At 42.5% G+C, this 17704-nt stretch overlaps 1 protein-coding gene across 11 annotated transcripts in view; it reads left to right on the top strand.

Moving 5' to 3' along the window:
* tusc3 (tumor suppressor candidate 3) overlaps window positions 1-17704 on the top strand; it is a 716082-nt gene that overhangs the window by 111249 nt on the left and 587129 nt on the right. For 4 of the 11 annotated variants that reach the window (XM_070862716.1, XM_070862733.1, XM_070862677.1 and 1 more), the window contains exon 2: window positions 12098-12164. The exons of 4 other annotated variants lie outside the window; for them this stretch is intronic. The gene's annotated coding sequence lies outside the window, so the exon portion shown is untranslated. The remainder of the gene's footprint in view (window positions 1-12097; window positions 12165-17704) is intronic. 3 more of the 11 variants (XM_070862743.1, XM_070862752.1, XM_070862686.1) reach the window with 1 other exon arrangement.

Genomic DNA, 17704 nt, shown 5'->3' with positions numbered 1-17704 from the left:
GCCCTCTTTACAATAATTGGAATGCTTTACTAGAGACAAAATGCGGGAACATAACTATTTTGATAAAATTATGTTCTGGATTAAAACATTTCTGGAGCTAATTATAGAGTAATTGCAGGCAGTGGCTTGCAAAGCAGTCTTTCAAATGAGTAGATGTGATGATGTTACAAACTATGTGAACAAAGCTTAAATGATTTTATGACGAACAGTGAAAGGCATTGTCAGTAACTTGTTATTCTTTGTGATATATAGCATAAAGTATTTAACAATATATCACATGGTAGAGGCATGATGATATAGGTCAAAAATAATGTTAGTGATTTACAACCTGAAGGAATGTAGCAACCAACCCTCGTCTCAATCTTCCTCGCTGCCATGCACCACCTCACAGTTGATAAGCTCCCTGCTGAAGTGGAACTAAACTATAGAACCAGTGGGAAGCTGTTCTACTTTCGCTGTCTCCAGGCCAGATCCAAGACCACTGTAACGTCGAGCTACACACAGAGGCTGAACTCCAGGACATAGTCGATGTAAGTTGGCATGTAGGTACAGCAAGTGGTGAAGAAGGCAAATAGTATGTTGGCCTTCATAGCTAGGGGTTTTGAGTATAGGATCAGGGAGGTCTTACTGCTGTTGTACAGGGCCTTGGTGAGGCCTCACCTGGAATATTGTGTTCAGTTTTAGTCTCCTAATCTGAGGAAGGATGTTCTTGCTGTTGAGGGAGTGCAGCGAAGGTTCACCAGACTGATTTCCGGGATGGCTGGACTGACACATGAGGAGAGACTGGATCGACTGGGCCTTTATTCACTGGAGTTTAGAAGAATGAGAGGGGATCTCATCGAAACATACAAAATTCTGACGGTCTGGACAGGTTAGATGCAGGAAGAATGTTCCCGATGTTGGAGAAGTCCAAAACCAGGGGACACAGTCTGAGGATAAGGGGTAAGCCATGTAGGACTGAGATGAGGAGAAACTTCTTCACTCAGAGAGTTGGTAATCTGTGGAATTCCCTACCGCAGAGAGTTGTTGATGCCAGTTCGTTGGATATATTCAAGAGGGAGTTAGATATGGCCCTTACGGCTTAAGGGATCAAGGGGTATGGAGAGAAAGCAGGAAAGGGATACTGAGGTGAATGATCAGCCATGATCTTATTGAATGGTGGTGCAGGCTTGAAGGGCCGCATGGCCTACTCCTGCACCTATTTTCTATGTTTTTACGTTTCTATTTACCGAGGCGTATGAAAGCGTGGGCCTCACGCTAAACCTTAGTAAGACAAAGGTCCTCCACCAGCCTGTCCATGCTGCACAGCACTGCCCTCAGACATCAAGATCCACAGCGTGACCCTGGACAACGTGAACCATTTCCCCTATCAACAAGAGCAGGCATTGACGACGAGATCCAACATTGCCTCCACTGTGCCAGTGCAACCTTCGGCCGCCTGAGGAAAAGATTGTTTGAAGACCAGTCCCTCAAAACTGTCACCAAGCTCATGGTCTACAGGGCCGTAATAATACCCGCCCTCCTGTATGGCTCAGAGACGTAGATCATGTACAATAGATACCTCAAGTCGCTGGAGAAATATCACCAGCGATGTCTCCGCAAGATCCTACAAATCTCCTGGGAGGACAGACGCACAAACACTAGCATCCTCGTCCAGGCCAACATCCCCAGCATTGAAGCACTGACCACACTTGATCAGCTCCGCTGGGCAGGCCACATAGTTCGCATGCCAGACACATGACTCCCAAAGCAAGCGCTCTACTCAGAACTCGTCCACGGCAAACGAGCCAAAAGCGGGCAGAGGAAATGTTGCAAGGTCACCCTCAAAGCCTCCCTGATAAAGTGCGACATCCCCACTGACACCTGGGAGTCCCTGGCCATAGACTGCCCTAAGTGGAGGAAGTGCATTCAGGAAGGCGCTGAGCTCCTCGAGTATTGTCGCTGAGAGCATGCAGAAATCAAGCGCAGGCAGCGGAAGGAGCGTGCGGCAAACCAGGCTCCCTGCCCACCCTTTCCCTCAATGACTATCTGTCCGACTTGTGATAGAGACTGTTGTTCTCGTATTGGACTGTACAGCCACCTAAGAACTCATGCTAAGAGTGGAAGCAAGTCTTCCTCGATTCCAAGGGACTGCCTATGATGATGAAGGCATGTAGAATTATATAACTGCTACTGTAATAAGAATTTTCGTTTTCAGCAATAAATTTAAAGAGGGTGAAATTATTCCTTTTTTTCACCCCGTTAGCACCTCCGAGGGGCAGTTTTCGCCAGGGGGAGGAGGGTGCTGCCACCTCCCGAGAAATGACCTTGAAGGTTTGGGAGGTGGTGTCCTCACCGCGCCCCATGGTTAATGGCCCTGACCGCTGCCCAACCGACGATGACGTCCTCGCCGTGTGCGGCGACCTCCCACTGCCCTGCGCCGAACCCTTAAAGCCCCATGGGGAAAATTGCTCCGTGGGTCACGAGGCAAGATTCGTTTTGGGTGGCTGGCTGCTGGCCCGGTCTCACACTGCCCTGGTGGCCCAGTGGAGGTCACCGAAGGCCGTGCAGAGCGCGCAGTGGACTTCCCCTTTAATCCAAGTGGTGGGGCATTTTGGCACATCAGGGCTACGCGGAGCATCCACTTTTAGCTGGTCTCAGTGCTGCACTACTGTCCTGGGAGTGCCTTTCAACGGAAGCAGAGTGCCGGAGACAGCGTTCCACTTCCTTTGAGGGGTGGTAGGCCCAATTCTGCATCAGGGGCGGGAATTCTGGGCTGGGCGCTAAAAGTCCTGGCTCCGGAATGTTACCGGCCCCAATTGGGGCGAGGGGCAATTTTGCCCTTAAGTATCTTTGACAGAGGTTCACCCATGGTCTCGTGAGTAAAGACACCAAACAGCATAGCACTAAGTCATACAGCTTAGAAGGTCTTGGGTTTAATTCCCTGTGCTGAGTTAGCTGATAAGGCAGTACAATTGGCTTTAATGGTCTTGGCTGGGAAAGCAAAATATTAGTCAGTGTTCCTGATGATGATCCAATATCCCTTCTTGAAAGTATGCCTATGTACCTGTTGGATGAAGACAGAATTGGGTTGTCAGTCATTCCCTTCAATGCTAAAATAGCCTTTTGACACTCATTTTCTAGATTAGCCTGTGAAGAAAGGGTGAGGCACTGGATGGGTGCTGGTGCTCAAGGATGTCTACCCTGCAAGATTTAATGCCTTCGGAAGAGAAGGGGAGAAAATATCTTTTATGTTCTGGTGCATCTGTATTGGCCTATGCAAAATCACAGTAAAGAAAACATTGCAAAATTACTGCTCAAAATTCTGGGAAGAAAATCATGTGACTGTCATATGTAATACCATTAAAATCAATGCAAGTAGATAATCTAATCTATTTTTATTTTCGACCATTTTTCTTGCATAATTTGTTAATCAACATATGTCTGCCACTTGTTTAAACAGTTAACAGATTGTCCCTTGTATAATGGAGTTCATTTAACTATAAGATGAAGTAGCATTCATTACAGTATGTGTATATTACAGCAAACTAATGTTAACAGTACTAAGGTTTATTGAACTGACAGTACATTCAGAGGAGAATTGGTGTCAGCTGTGGCTCAGTGGGAAGCAACCTCGCCTCTGAGTCAGAAGGTTGTGGGTTCTAGACACACACCAGAGACTTGAGCACAAAAATCACCAGTCCAGTACTGAGGGAGTGCTGCACTGTCGAAAATGTCATCTTTCAGATTAGACGTTAAACCTCTCAGTTGACTGTAAAAGATCATATGGCATTATTTTGAAGAAGAGCAGGGGAGTTATCCCCGGTGTCCTGGCCAATATTTATCCCTCAATCAAAATAACTAAAACAGGTTATCTAGTCATGATCACACTGCTGTTTGTGGGAGCTTCTCAACTCAACCTTGATCTTGATCTACCTCAACTCCACTTTCCTGTGTTCCAACACAGATTACTGCGCATGTTGAGAGAGTTCCCAGGAGCAGGAAAATAGCAGAAATTGCCACAAATGATGGAACTGGTTTTCAAGATGACTGCACTTCTATCTTATCTAAGCAAACTCACTAATATGCCAGGTTGCATGCCGAACCAGGTAGTTACTGCAGTATTATCGAATCATAGAATCTTACAGCACAGAGGCAGCAAGTAGAAGAAAGAAGTGGGATGGCTGGCTGTCGTGCGTCAATGCATGCCTCTTGAGGTAAGAACATAAGAAATAGGAGTCAGGAGTAGGCCTTTTGGCCCCTCGAGCCTGCTCTGCCATTTAATGAGATCATGGCTGAATTTCTACCTCAACTCCACTTGCCTGCGCTATCCCCATATCCCTTGATTCCCTTAATATCCAAAAATCTATCGATCTATGTCTTGAATATACTCAACGACTGAGCTGCCACAGCCCTCTGGGGTAGAGAATTCGAAAGATTCACAACCCTCTGAGTGAAGAATTTTTTCCTCACCTCAGTCCAAAAAGGCCGACCCCTTATTCTGAGTCTGTGACCCCTGGTTCTGGAGTCCCCAGCCAGGGAAAACACCTACCCTGTCAAGCCCTGTTAGAATTTTATATGTTTCAATGAGATCACCTCTCATTCTTCTAAACTCTAGAGAATATAGGCCTAGTCTACTCAATCTCTCCTCATAAGACAATTCCCCATCCCCCATCCCAGGAATCAGTCTGGTGAACCTTCGTTGCAATCCCTCTATGGCAAGTATATCTTTCCTTAGGTAAGGAGACCAAAACTGTACATAATACTCCAGATGTGGTCTCACTAGGGCCCTATATAATCGCAGTAAGATGTCTTTACTCTTCATCTCAAATCCTCTTGTAATAAAGGCCAACATACCGTTTGCTTTCTTAATTGCTTGCTGTACCTGGATGTTAACATTCAGTGATTTGTGTACAAGGACACCCAGGTCCCTCTGAACACCAACATTTCCCAATCTATCCCCATTTAAAAAATACTCTGCTTTTCTATTTTTCCTACCAAAGTGGATAACTTCACATTTCTCCACATTATATTCCATTTGCCATGTTCTTGCCCACTCACTTAACTTGTCTATATCCCCTTGAAGCCTCTTTGCATCCTCCTCACAACTTACATTTCCACCTAGCTTTGTGTCATCAGCAAACTTGGATATATTACATTTGGTCCCCCCATCCAAATCATTGATGTCGATTGTGAATAGCTGGGGCCCAAGCACTGATCCTTGCAGTATCCCACCAGTTACAGCCTAACTACACTTCAAAAAGTACTTCATTGGCTGTAAAGCACTTTGGGACATCTGGTGGTTGTAAAAGGCGCTATATAAGAACATTAGAAATAGGAGCTGGAGTAGACCATTTGGACCTTTGAGCCTGAATGCAAGTCTTTCTTTTTATATATGTAGCCACTATGTAGAGACAAACACGTTTTAAGAAGCCACTGTTTATTCTCCTCTGAATATACTGTCAGTACAACAAAACTTAGTACTTGCTGACATTAGTTTGCTGTAATTGTTGACTTTTTTTAACTTGAAATCTCAGATTAGGCATTTGCCTTGGTGAACTTCTCCCATAGTATGTACAGCGTGGGTGAGTGATTACAAGAAAGTCCCTTGGAGAATCAGTGGATCAAGAGGCTAATTAGAGTTTGAACTCTCATTTTTGAAACCTGTCTAATTTTCAGAATAATCATTTATAGTTATTCTACATCACTCTTTTATCAGCCATAGAAATACAAGAATAACAACAAAAAAATGGACAAGACATAATTCAGATAAGTGATTTGGTATGGCAAAAATTTGCTGAAAATCACAGGAGAGTTGAGGAGGAAATGACAAAAACTGGATAATTTGCAGAGAATATTTTTCTTCCAGTGGGTCAGTCCCAGACAATTTCTGTTCTCTCCAGCACTGTAATTTTAATGTGTGTTTTTAAAATGCCAGTGTTCTGCTTTCTCCACCCATCTAAAGTTAAAAGAAGTTTCCAGCTGTTTACTGTAAGAGCTGATTGTATACATTCAACAGGTGTTCAGCTAACCAGCTTGAATGATATTGCCAATGAGCTGAGCTGCAGGTTTTACAGGTGGCAAGTACTCAGCTACACTTTGTCAAACTGCACTTTCATTCAGACTCTTACAGTAAGTAGGATAATAAGAACATAAGAAATAGGAACAGGAGTAGGCCATCCGGCCCCTCGAGCCTGCTCCGCCATTCAATAAGATCATGGCTGATCTGATCATGGACTCAGCTCCACTTCCCTGCCCGCTCCCCATAACCCCTTATCCCCAAGGGATGTGTGCTGGAGTGCTCATTTCCCATCCTAACATCGCTGGTTTGATTCACAGGGCTGCTTATCAATCAAATCCATCCATCTCAGCTTCAGGAGAATGATGGGGAGAGCAAGAAACTCCATCTACAATTAAAGGAAGTGTGCACATTTTAAATGCAAACACTCAGTAATTTGCACATTAGTATATTTTACATACATTTTCGGAAAGTATGTCTGCTTATACTCCATCTGTTGCAGTCTGAATTGCCACCACTACTTTTGGAAACAGGATAGATTTTGGAACAGAGTTCTAGAGAATGTGGCGTATTGACTTAAACAGTGATATGGAAGGAGTAGGAATGAACAGTTAAGGAGTGTTTGAGGAGCAGATGATATGTAAGGACGTACGACTGGAGATCAGAGACAGGGTGGTGCCAAGCCATAGAAGGTTTGAACAGAAAAATAAGAACTTTATAACCAATCCATAGGGTATGGGAAGTCAGTGTAGTTTAGAAAAAATGGGGGTGATGGGCATTTGGTACTTTATGTGGGAAAGCATGCTGGCTATCGCATTCTAGTTAAGTTGTAGCTTGTGATGGCAAAGTGAATGTTCAAGAACTAGAGCCTTGAAACATGAATAGGCATGGACTTGGGTCTCAGCAGCCAGCAGTAGGGAAGAGCCAAGCTGCATCCAGGCAATATTTTGGTGATGGTAGAAAATGATATTGGTGACTGAACAGATGTAGGAATGGAAGCTCAGCTCGGTGTCAAGAAGGGCACCGAAGCTTTACATCTTTGGACTAAACTTGAGATGACTGCTGGGGAAGCTGACATAGTTGAAGGCAATGGCATGGAAATGATGACAGGAGCCAGCTTTACTGATATTAAGCTGGAAGAACTTAAGAATCATCTAAACTTTAACAATATATTGGCACTCGAAGACAGCGGCTACAGTGATGGAGTCAATGGTGGTGGCTGAGGCAGTAAACAAATGCTATTGATGTACAGGTGAAAGTTGATTACATGCTTACAGATGATACTGTGGCAGGTGAATACTGAAAAGGAGTGAATCCTGAATTCTGTCAAAGGATATGGAAGGAGATGTAGTAACTTTGTTGTGATAATTAGGATTAGATCCAAGAGAGAGCTGTGCCATAGAAGTGAACTATGAAGCAAAGGCTTATGGAGGAGAATGGAATGGTTATCTGTGCCAAATGCAGCTGAAAATCAGGAGAAATACAGAGTTCATTTCCACAGGATGTTGCTTGTTACTTTTAGCAGGGCAGTCTTTGTGCTGTGGGCAGAGTGGAGGCTGAATTGGAGAGAATTTTGGGAGAGATGGCAGTGTGCTTGTGAGGCAACCACGTATTCGAGAATATATGGGGTAGAATTTTAGAGGAGTTCTGATGTCATGGCCCAAGTTACCAGTCATTGATGCACTTGTATGAAATGGCAAAAAAACATTCAAGAAATTGACTGATTTCATACAGATACAAGAAAGTGATTTAGAAAATCAAAATACTTCAGAATGTGTGAAACTGACAGGCCTGCTATCAAATTCAGCAATATCTGGAGACTGGAAATACAGTTTGGCAGCTGCATGATTAAATTGAATGTAAAATTATGTGGCATAACACCTTCATTTTTTTCCTCTTTCTCTGTAAATTTTCTCCTTTTTCTCTGTAAATTTTCTCCTTTCGCTTTCCCTGAAGTTGTCTTCTTGCTGGTGCACCATTCAGTGGGCACTGGCCAAGGTCTGATACCTTGCCCAATGGTGCATTTGTCATGTTGGGAGCCGAGAAAGTGAAGTTCAGCAGTGCATTATGGGCCATACCTAATTGCCTTGAGAAGGTGATGGTCGTCCTTCACTTTGAACGATTGTAACCCTTGCGCTGGTGGTGCTTCAACATTGGTGTTAGATAGAGAATTCCAGGATTTTGACCCACAAGAAATGTTGTTAAACGTCAAGATGGTATGTGCCTTGGACGAATTTGGAGGTGGTGATGTTCCCATGATCTTGTTCTTGTCAGTAGAGCTCATAGGGCTTGGAGGTGTTCTTGAAGCAAGCATAGTGAGTTGCTGCAGCCACATTGTGACAATGGTGGAAAGGATGGTTATTTATTTAAGTGGCATGGAAACCAATCAAACAATTGCTCTATTCTGGATGGTGCCAAGCTTCTTGAGTGTTGTAGCTGCACCCATCCAAGCAAGTGTTGGGTATTCCATCACACTCCAGACTTAAGTCTTGTAGATGGTAGATAGGCTTTGAGAAGTCAGGTGTGAACTACTTATCACAGAGTACCCAGCCTTTTTCCTGGTCTTGTAACCACGTTGTTGATATGGCTGCTCCAGTTAAACTTCTTGTCAATGGTGACCACCCGCCCCAGCCATGATCTTGATAGTGGGAGAATCTATGTTGATGCTGTTGAAGGTCAGGTGGAAGTTGGGCTCTTCTTGTTGTTGATGGTTTATACCAGGAAGTTATGTGGCCCAAATGCTATTTGCCACTTGTCAGCTTGCACCTGGATGGTCACCAATCCTACTGCATACTGCCACAAGCTGCTTCATTGTTGGAGGAGTTCTGAATGGAACAGAATACTGTAGAATAGACAGGGAATAACCCCACTCCTGATTCTTTGATGGAGAGAAGGTGATTGATGAAGCAGCTGAAGATGATTGCACCAAGATTGTTGCCATAAGCAACTCCAGCAGGGATGTCCTGAAGCTGTGAGGTTGGCCCCTAGCAACACAGCCATCATCCTTTTCCTCTACTGTGATTCCAGCTACTGGAGAGGTTTCCTTTGACCTCCACTAACCTCATTTTTGCTGGGGAACTTTCGTGCCATAACTAGTCGAATGCTGTCTTGATGGTGAGGCCAGTTACTCTCACTTCTCCTCTGGCATACAACTTTTGTGTCCATGCCTGGATCAAGGATGTTATGAGGTCAGGAACTGACTAGCTCTGGCAGAACTTGGACTGAGCATTGACAAGTAGATTATTGATAAGTGTGTTGTTACCAATGATAGTTCCTTCCATCATTTTGCTGATTATAGGGAGGATGTTAATCGGGCAAAAATTGGCCAAGTTAAATTTGTCCTGCTTTTGTAGATAGGGATATGCTGAACCGTAAGGTTACAGATTGCATTGGTATACAATTCTGCTACTGCTGATGGTGCACAATGCCTCATGGAGGCCGGTTTTCGGCAACTAGATCTATCCTGCTTAACAGGATGTTAGTTCCACACTAGACAATGGAGGATCTCCTCACTGAAGGTAAAACTTTCTCTTCACAAGGATTGTGCAGTAGTTATTCCTGTCAGTGCTGTTGTGGACAGGTTTGATTGCAAAGTTAGGTTAGTGAGGAATAGGTTATGTAGGTTATTCCCTTGTGTTGATTCCTCCATCACCTGATGCAGGCCCAATCTCTTCCATCACCTTTCTTAGGTGCGTTCTGTCCCAACAACAGGATAGATTCATCAGTCAGGGCACAGTGGTATATATTAAAATTATATGGAGACATTGCTCCATATATATCACCTAAGCATTTTTTCTGTTCGTAAAATTCAAATTAGATTAAGAGTATTAAGTCGACTGATTTCTCACTGTGAAAAGTTAAAGGTTATCTTCTCAGACCAGAAAAATTATGATTTTTTTTTCGAATACAGCAAACATGATGTGCAACTAGAGATTGAAAGTGTTTTCTATGGATTGTTCTTCAAAATGAGCAAGTTGCAATTTCTAAGATTTCTGTAGTGCCACACTAAAGCACAATGCAAGATGTTATTAACTCTATTTAGATTGGCCTCTATAAAAACACTAATAGTTGCATTAAATCTTGGATTCTTGGGGCCTGAATTTGCCTTCGAACGGCAAAAAACCTATGCATCTGCTTGATGGTCCAGGATCCACGTAGACTCGCGCTCCTGGGTCTCTATGCGTAGGCCTGCGTTAAGGCCCACGTATGCCAGTGGCTTGTAGCCACCTGCGCTCCACGTGGGCTAGCCCAACCAATCAGAAAGGGGATTCCCATTATGCTTATGGGAATTCCATTTACGTACGGAATCCCCTTAAGCTTAATAGGAATCACGCAAAAAATACATTTTAATAACCTTGAAATAAAAAAAATCATTACATGTTTAAAATTAATTAAAATACAACTTCATTAAATATTTAAAACAAAAATGTAATTTTTTTGAAAAATAAATGTAAACAATTTTTAAGGAGCAAAAAATAAACTTATTTTACAGGTTTTTCATGTGAAAATGATTTTTAAAAAGTGTATTCATATTTATTTTCACCCTTGCGCTGGTAAAATAAGGCCCTACACCTGCTTTTACCAGGCCTAAGAGTTGCATGGACATTCGCTAGGCAAAAGTTGGGCAAATAGCCGGGGTGCATAGGGTGACAGACCACTAGTTCCGGGTTTTCGCGCATGCGCAGCTCATGCATAAACTTGCGAGGCAATTATGGCCGGGTATGCACGCAGTCATAGGCCACAGAAAATCCGGGCCATTGTTTGTGAAATGGATTTTACTGGTGGCAAATTAGTAACTAATAATTTCTGGTACATTTCAACATTACTGCTGCTATATTTTTAAGAACATAACATAAGAAATAGGAGCCAGGAGTAGGCCATTTGGTCCCTCGAGCCTGCTCCGCCATTCAATAAGATCATGGCTGATCTGATCATGGACTCATTTTTGCTGAATTTAAACTGAGATGATTTGTGACACAAAAGTGAATAAAATTGTAACCATGAAAGAGTCCATTTAATTATTGAATGCCTCAAAAATCATAGAGAAATACCTGTACCTGTAGTATCTAGTCAGATAGTTTTTAAACATTTCTGTGTTTGGTTCACTTTCATAATTATTTTGGGCCGAAAATTCTGGTCTTGCCGAAGTGCGAACGGACCTGGCGAGACCTTGCAAAAGACGGTTTTCAGGACGCGATGCGCAAGTGCTGAAAACCGGCTTTTCCAATCTGTCAAGATTTCTCCAGACAGATCCTCCGCATCCCCGGGAGAAGGACATTCGCGCGGGAGAGATTGGTCGATTTACCCAACTCATGCCCAGCGAATGTCCTTCAAAGTTTTACGCCTGGTAAAAGCAGGTGCAAAGCTTACTTTTACCAGCGTAACACTTTTAAAACATATAAAAATTTAATTTAAACACTTTTTTATATTAAAAACCCTGTCCATTAAGGTAAGTTTATTTTTAACCCTATTAAAACACATTAAAAAAATACTCAAATATATTTTGTTTTCTAAAACAGTTAATTACATTTAATTTCAATTAATTTTAAATACGTGAGGTGTTTTATTTTATTTATTTATTATACTGTGTTTCAGTGTTTTAGGGGTTTATTCTCATTGATAGTAATGTGAACTTGTACAAACGGTGTTCCCATTTTTATCAGTGAGCATACTGCAAAGTGATTGCTGGTCCAGGCCCATGCGACTCTAGCTTGTATGTATCCTTACGTACATACCTGAAAGACATCTTCCCATGCACTGCACAGCGAATCCAGGCCTCCGACCGGAATCCTACGTTCCTCCGAGATCACCAGGTACTTTCGTAGATATTTTTCGGGTCGGAGACGTTCGTATGGAGGAAGCCTCCGAGCGCAATTTTTGCCCCCGCTATCTTTATAGACATATTTGTGTTACAGGATACTGCACAATAGGAAATGATATGCTAATAAATCAATAATTAACTGGTGATAGGCAGATGAAAATCTGATGACCTCAGAGATTCCCCTTGTGGTTTGGAGACCCAGTTTGAATACCTATGTTTTAGTAATTGCTTTCTACTGACTTTGTGAATTTATTGCTCATAATCCTCTATTCTTGCAGTTTCCAACTACCAGTTTGAAAGCATGAATTACAAGAATGACTGAGAGAGGCACTTCTAGGTATACAGGTATCTTTCTTTTTTAATATTTAGGACTTTGAGGCAGTTTAATTGAACACCCTCTCCTTTTCATGGGTAATTAATTATTTGAGGAATGAAGTAGCATTACTACAAAGAAAGAATTTCCATTTATATAGCTTCTTTCACAACCCCAGGATTTCCCAAAGCGCTTTACAACTAAAGAAGTAATTTTGAACTGTAGTCACTGTTGTAATCCAATTTGTTCACAACAATCTCCCACGAGTAACACTGTGATAATGACCAGATTATCTATTTTACTGATGTTAGTTGAGGGATAAATATTGGCTGGAACACCATGGAGAACATCCCTGTTCTTTGAAATAATGCCATGGGATCTTTTACACCCATCTGAAAGGGCAGATGAGGTCTTGGTTGAACATCTCATCTGAAAGATTGCACCTCTAATAGTTCAGCACTCCAATACTGCACTGGAGTCCGAGTGTCGGCCTGGATTTTGTGCTTAAGTCTCTGGGATGGGACTTGAACTCATGACCTTCTGACTCAGAGGTGAGGCTGCTACCACTGAGCCACAGCTGACAGAACATTTAAATTAAAAATGCAGTTTACTTCATAAATACTATGACAGAAGAAATATTCTTTCATTTTATATAGTATATGTCTCTGTACATTGCATAAGTAACTTCACTGAAGTAAACAACATATTTTCAAAGTTATTTCAGTACTCAATGGTGCCCTTGGGGAACTCCAGAGAAAATGACGTGAGAGTGTGGAGAAAAACCATTGCTGGTTGGATTTGGGTAGGCAGAAATATATTCATGCATGGAGTTGGATGATGGTGGTGGAGAACAAAGAAGGATAATGCACAGAGAATATCGTTTATGACTTTCAATAGGATTGGCTTGTTCTGAGAAGGTCTGGAGGAATTCAAACAAGCAACTTCAGGACAGTTGGGCAGGCTTCATGAAGAAAAACTGTTGCATACAGTAAGAAAACTGGAATAACATTTTACAAAGCTGATTTATAAAATAGGTTTGCGGAGTTGCAAATCATGTGGCTTGTTGGGTGGTGGAAAGGTAGAGCTGGGTGCCATGAGCATACATGTGATAGTTTAAAAAAAAAATCAATTCTTAGGATGTGGGCATCGCTGGTAGGCCGGAATTTATTGCACATCCCTAGTTGCCCTGCAGGAATTTGTTAAACTGAATGGCTTGCTCGGCAATTTAAATATCAGCCATGTTGGTGTGGGACTGGAGCCACATATAGGCCAGACCAATAAGGAAAGCAGGTTTCCATCCCTAAAGGACATCAATTAACTATTTAGAAAAATCTGATCGCTTCATGATCGCATTTACTGTTTACTAATAAAAATATGTTTTATTTCCAGATTTCTTAAAGTGCCATGGTATGATTATTTGTCCAGGTCTCCGGATTACTAGTCCAATAACATAACCACTAAACTATTATACCCTGAGGGATGATATTGTAGTGGGACAGCATGTAGATAGGGAAGAGGAGTGTTTGAATGATAGATTTTTGGGGAACTCCAGAGAAAATGACGTGAGAGAGTGAAGAAAAACCATTGCTGGTTGGATTCGGGTAGGCAGAAATATATTCATGCATGGAGTTGGATGATGGAGGAGAACAAAGAAGGATAATGCACAGAGAATGTCACTTATGACTTTCAATAGGATTGGCTTGTTCTGAAGGTCTGGAGGAATTCAAACAAGCAGCTTCAGGAAAGTTGGGCATGGAACTGGGAAGCAAAAGCGTGTTCGAAGACCTTAGAAAGGAAAGGAAGGTTGGAGATGAATCAGTAATTGAAGAGAATGGTCAAGGGTGTTGTTTGTTGATAACATACTGGATCATTGATCATGTATACTCCTAGTCCTCAATGTGAATCCAGTATGGTGTTCACCCATGATGGTTGAAGCAGAGAGCTCCCTATTGTGCAATCGGTAGATGTCGATAAGGTAATTGAACTGTGAATTTACAAATGGATATCAAACTGTCCTCATTCTTATCAATCTACTTAAATTGCCTAATTTTGTTAAATTGATGTTAAAATATATCTAATCAAAAGTTTATCTTGTCTATTTTCTACTTTGTATTATTGATTTTCATTTGTACATTTATATTTAATTTTAATTACTATTACATTTTATTATACTATTACTAGATGCCTTGCCAACAGAACCACAGATTAGCTTTTTCAGCAGAAGTGCAAAATTGTGTTTTTTTTTAAATAAAAAATGTCTTCAACAACAACAACTTATAATTATATAGGGGACTGTTAGATCTCTTAATTCCCAATGAAATACGAACTCCGGTTGTAGTTTTAATGTAATTTTATTCTGGCAGCAGCAACAAGCTTCTGGCTTTAAGCCAGGCCTTTGTCCTTCTGAGAACACATGGCCAAAATGGCTGTACTTATACCTGGTTCAATTTACAGAAAAGAACTCGCCTTCTTTGACCTTATTGGCTCAATTGATAGTCTTTTAACCTTTAATTGGCTCACTACCCAAGGTCCTAAAATGTCAAGTTGATTGATGACTTAATGCAATGTGGTCTGTGTTTTTTCAAAACTGCAGCCGGGCTGCAGAGCTTGAATTCTCTATCAATCCCCCCTTTGATTCTTTCACAAACTGAATCATAAAACATCAGCTATCACTGGTTAAACATTCTAAAAAATAATTTCATACATGTTAATAAGAGTTTCCTTCTAAAATTTGTTGGTGTTTCGCCACATGTCCGGACTAGTAGCTTCCACACAAATTTACACCAACCAGAGTTCCATCGTGGCCACAATGGAAGTCTGATTTTAGTATGTTAATTAACCTTATTCCAATTTAATCCAAATCAATATCTTAATTCAACCAGTAAACAACCTTCCCTTAAGCATAACATACCCCTGTGCCACGTACAGACGGTCTGCTGGGACCTGCAAGGTGTCTCGCATGCGGGACAGCAGCTACAGCCGCCTGGTTGCAACAACATTTAATCAACATAAACAAACAATATAAAAGTAAAATAATTACAATAAATAGAATTAAACCTTGCACAAATGAAGTTCCGATTGAACCTAGCCATTCAGTGGCTCCACTCCACAAAGTGAATGATGGGGGGTTGCTTAAGTTTTTCTACCACCTTTTGGATATGCTCCGCTAAGTGGGTAATTTCTTCGGAGCTATCTGGGATATACGTGCAACACTCAGTTCCGAGTAGGGCGCAAGTACCTCCCTTTTCAGCCAGGATGTACAAGGGCCAGTCTATTCTGTAGGGCTACTGTGCGGATTACTACCATTTCTGCATTGATTTTAACTCGGGCCTCTGAGGTATCATTGACTACCCGTTTCACAATGGATGCCATGTTAATGGATTCCCTTGCCAGTTTGGAGGTCCCATACCTGGGGATCAGAATGGCAAAGAACCTCTCTGTTTCTGTGATAGCTCTCTTTGGACGGTGTAAATGTTCTGACAGTGACTTTATATGATACATATAAGGCACAATGTAGGCTAAATAGCAGGATCCCATCCAATTCTGGGGCAGCCAAGGGTAGGCCTTGTGGCCACACACCCAATAGGTGCCATTATAGGCAATGAAGGTTAGCTGTTTCTTTGTCAGCAACACTCCAGGGCCTGTCCAGGCTTTTCCATCTGTTTTATTCAGAATCCCCGTTAGGTTAAGAATTCCCACATCGGCCCAGTTTGGACGCTTCCGTGGCTTGATTATATTATAATTCCGGGAGCAGTTACTATACCCCTTGCTATCCTACTGTTTCCCTTTGGTGCAGAGAGTCGGCTAGTAAGAAGCAGGCCGACGCTTAGAATACCTACAATCAGTAATACAGTAAATTTATACATTTTGGCAAAAAGTAATTGTCCTTATTAGATTTCAGCTTCAGTTACGGGTGCTCGTTTAACATGTGAAGCGTGGATCCAGGCTTTCTTTCCTTGGACTTTAACAGCTGCCTGGGTGGTCAATAACACTTGAAAAGGTCTCTCCCATTTGGCACCCAAAGGTTCTTTATGCAACTTTTTCACATATACCCAGGCTCCCGGGATGATGTCGTGTCCTCCTTCGGGTGGATTACCCCAAGCTGCCGATACCTGTCGGGAAACAGGACTAATAGCATTGGTTAGGTTCTGACAGTATGATAACAAAGTGTCACTCATTAAGTGAACATCAGCTTTCCTTAAATCAATAGTTCCTGGCAGCGACATGGGTCTTCCTGTTATAATTTCAAATGGGCTTCGACCTGTTGTTCTGTTCGGGGTTGCCCTAATGCTACATAGCACTATTGGTAGTGCCTGGGGCCATGGTGTTCCTTCTTGGTGATATTTGGCAAGCTGTTGTTTCAGAGTTCGATTCATTCGCTCTACTTGTCCTGATGATTGTGGATGATAAGAACAGTGTAAATCCCACGTAATGTTCAGTAACCTACAGACTTCTTGGCAGACAGCACCTGTGAAGTGTGTTCCCTGATCAGAGTCAATGCTACTCGGGACTCCCCATCAGGGAATGTAATCTTTACACAAGACCTTTGCAGTGTGATTGGCTGTGGCTCTTTTAGTTGGGACAGCTTCTACCCATCTAGAGAATCTGTCGACCATGACAAGAATGTTAGTGTATCCTTGGCATGAAGGAAGAGATATATAATCAACCTGCAGATGCTGGAATGGTCCGACAGGGGCAGAGGGCCTCAGTTGGGGCATTACTGTGATGGGTCCAGAATTATTTTTCTGGCAGACCACACAGCGGTCTACGACCAGCTAGGCATGTTTTTTAAATCCCCGACCCCACCAGCTTTTCTGGAACCGTGCTGTCATCTGCTGTGAGGCCAAGTGTCCCCACGAGTGGATCTGTTGGACTAAAAAAGGCATAAGCGCTTGTGGCGCGACTGGCTTGTCGGTAACTCTTTGTCTCCAGACACCATCTTCACACAGCTTAATTCCTGCCTCAATCCATGTCCATTTTTCCTCTCGGGAGCACTCGCCTTGCATTGTTTGAAGGTCTCGTGTCAGAGTCCTGAGTGCTTTCAATCTGCACATCTGTGTTGGTTCTTCTGGGGGAGCACCTTGTGAGGTGGCAACTTTAGCTGCCTGGTCGGCTAGGGCATTTCCCTGTGCTTCCTTGGTATGGGCCTTACACCTCAGGATGGGCACTTCCTGAGGTAATTCTATGGCCTCTAGTAAGTCTCGGACTTCTTTTCCATTTCGGATAGGTGTACCAGCAGCAGTGAGGAATTCTCTTTTCCGCCATAACGGACCAAAGTCTTGAGCGACTCCAAAAGCATAATGCGAATCTGAGTAGACATTAGCTGTCTGTCCTTCTGCTATTCGACATGCTTCTGACAGGGCCCGTAACTCGGCCTGTTGTGCTGACGTTCCTGAGGGTAAACATCCTTTTGCCACTACCTCATATAAGGTTGTAACTGCCCATCCTGCTTTTCTGGTACCATTGTCAACAAAGGAGGAACCATCTGTAAACAGGATGAGGTCTGGGTTGTGCAGAGGCTCCTCTGCTGCTGAGGCTGCTTCTTCTGTTTCTTTTTAAAATCTCCACGCAG

Source organism: Pristiophorus japonicus, chromosome 2 (genome assembly GCF_044704955.1).
Source record: "Pristiophorus japonicus isolate sPriJap1 chromosome 2, sPriJap1.hap1, whole genome shotgun sequence".
Taxonomy (NCBI): Eukaryota; Metazoa; Chordata; class Chondrichthyes; family Pristiophoridae; genus Pristiophorus; species Pristiophorus japonicus.
The sequence above is the reverse complement of the archived record's forward strand: the minus strand, read 5'-3'. Positions and strand labels throughout refer to the sequence as shown.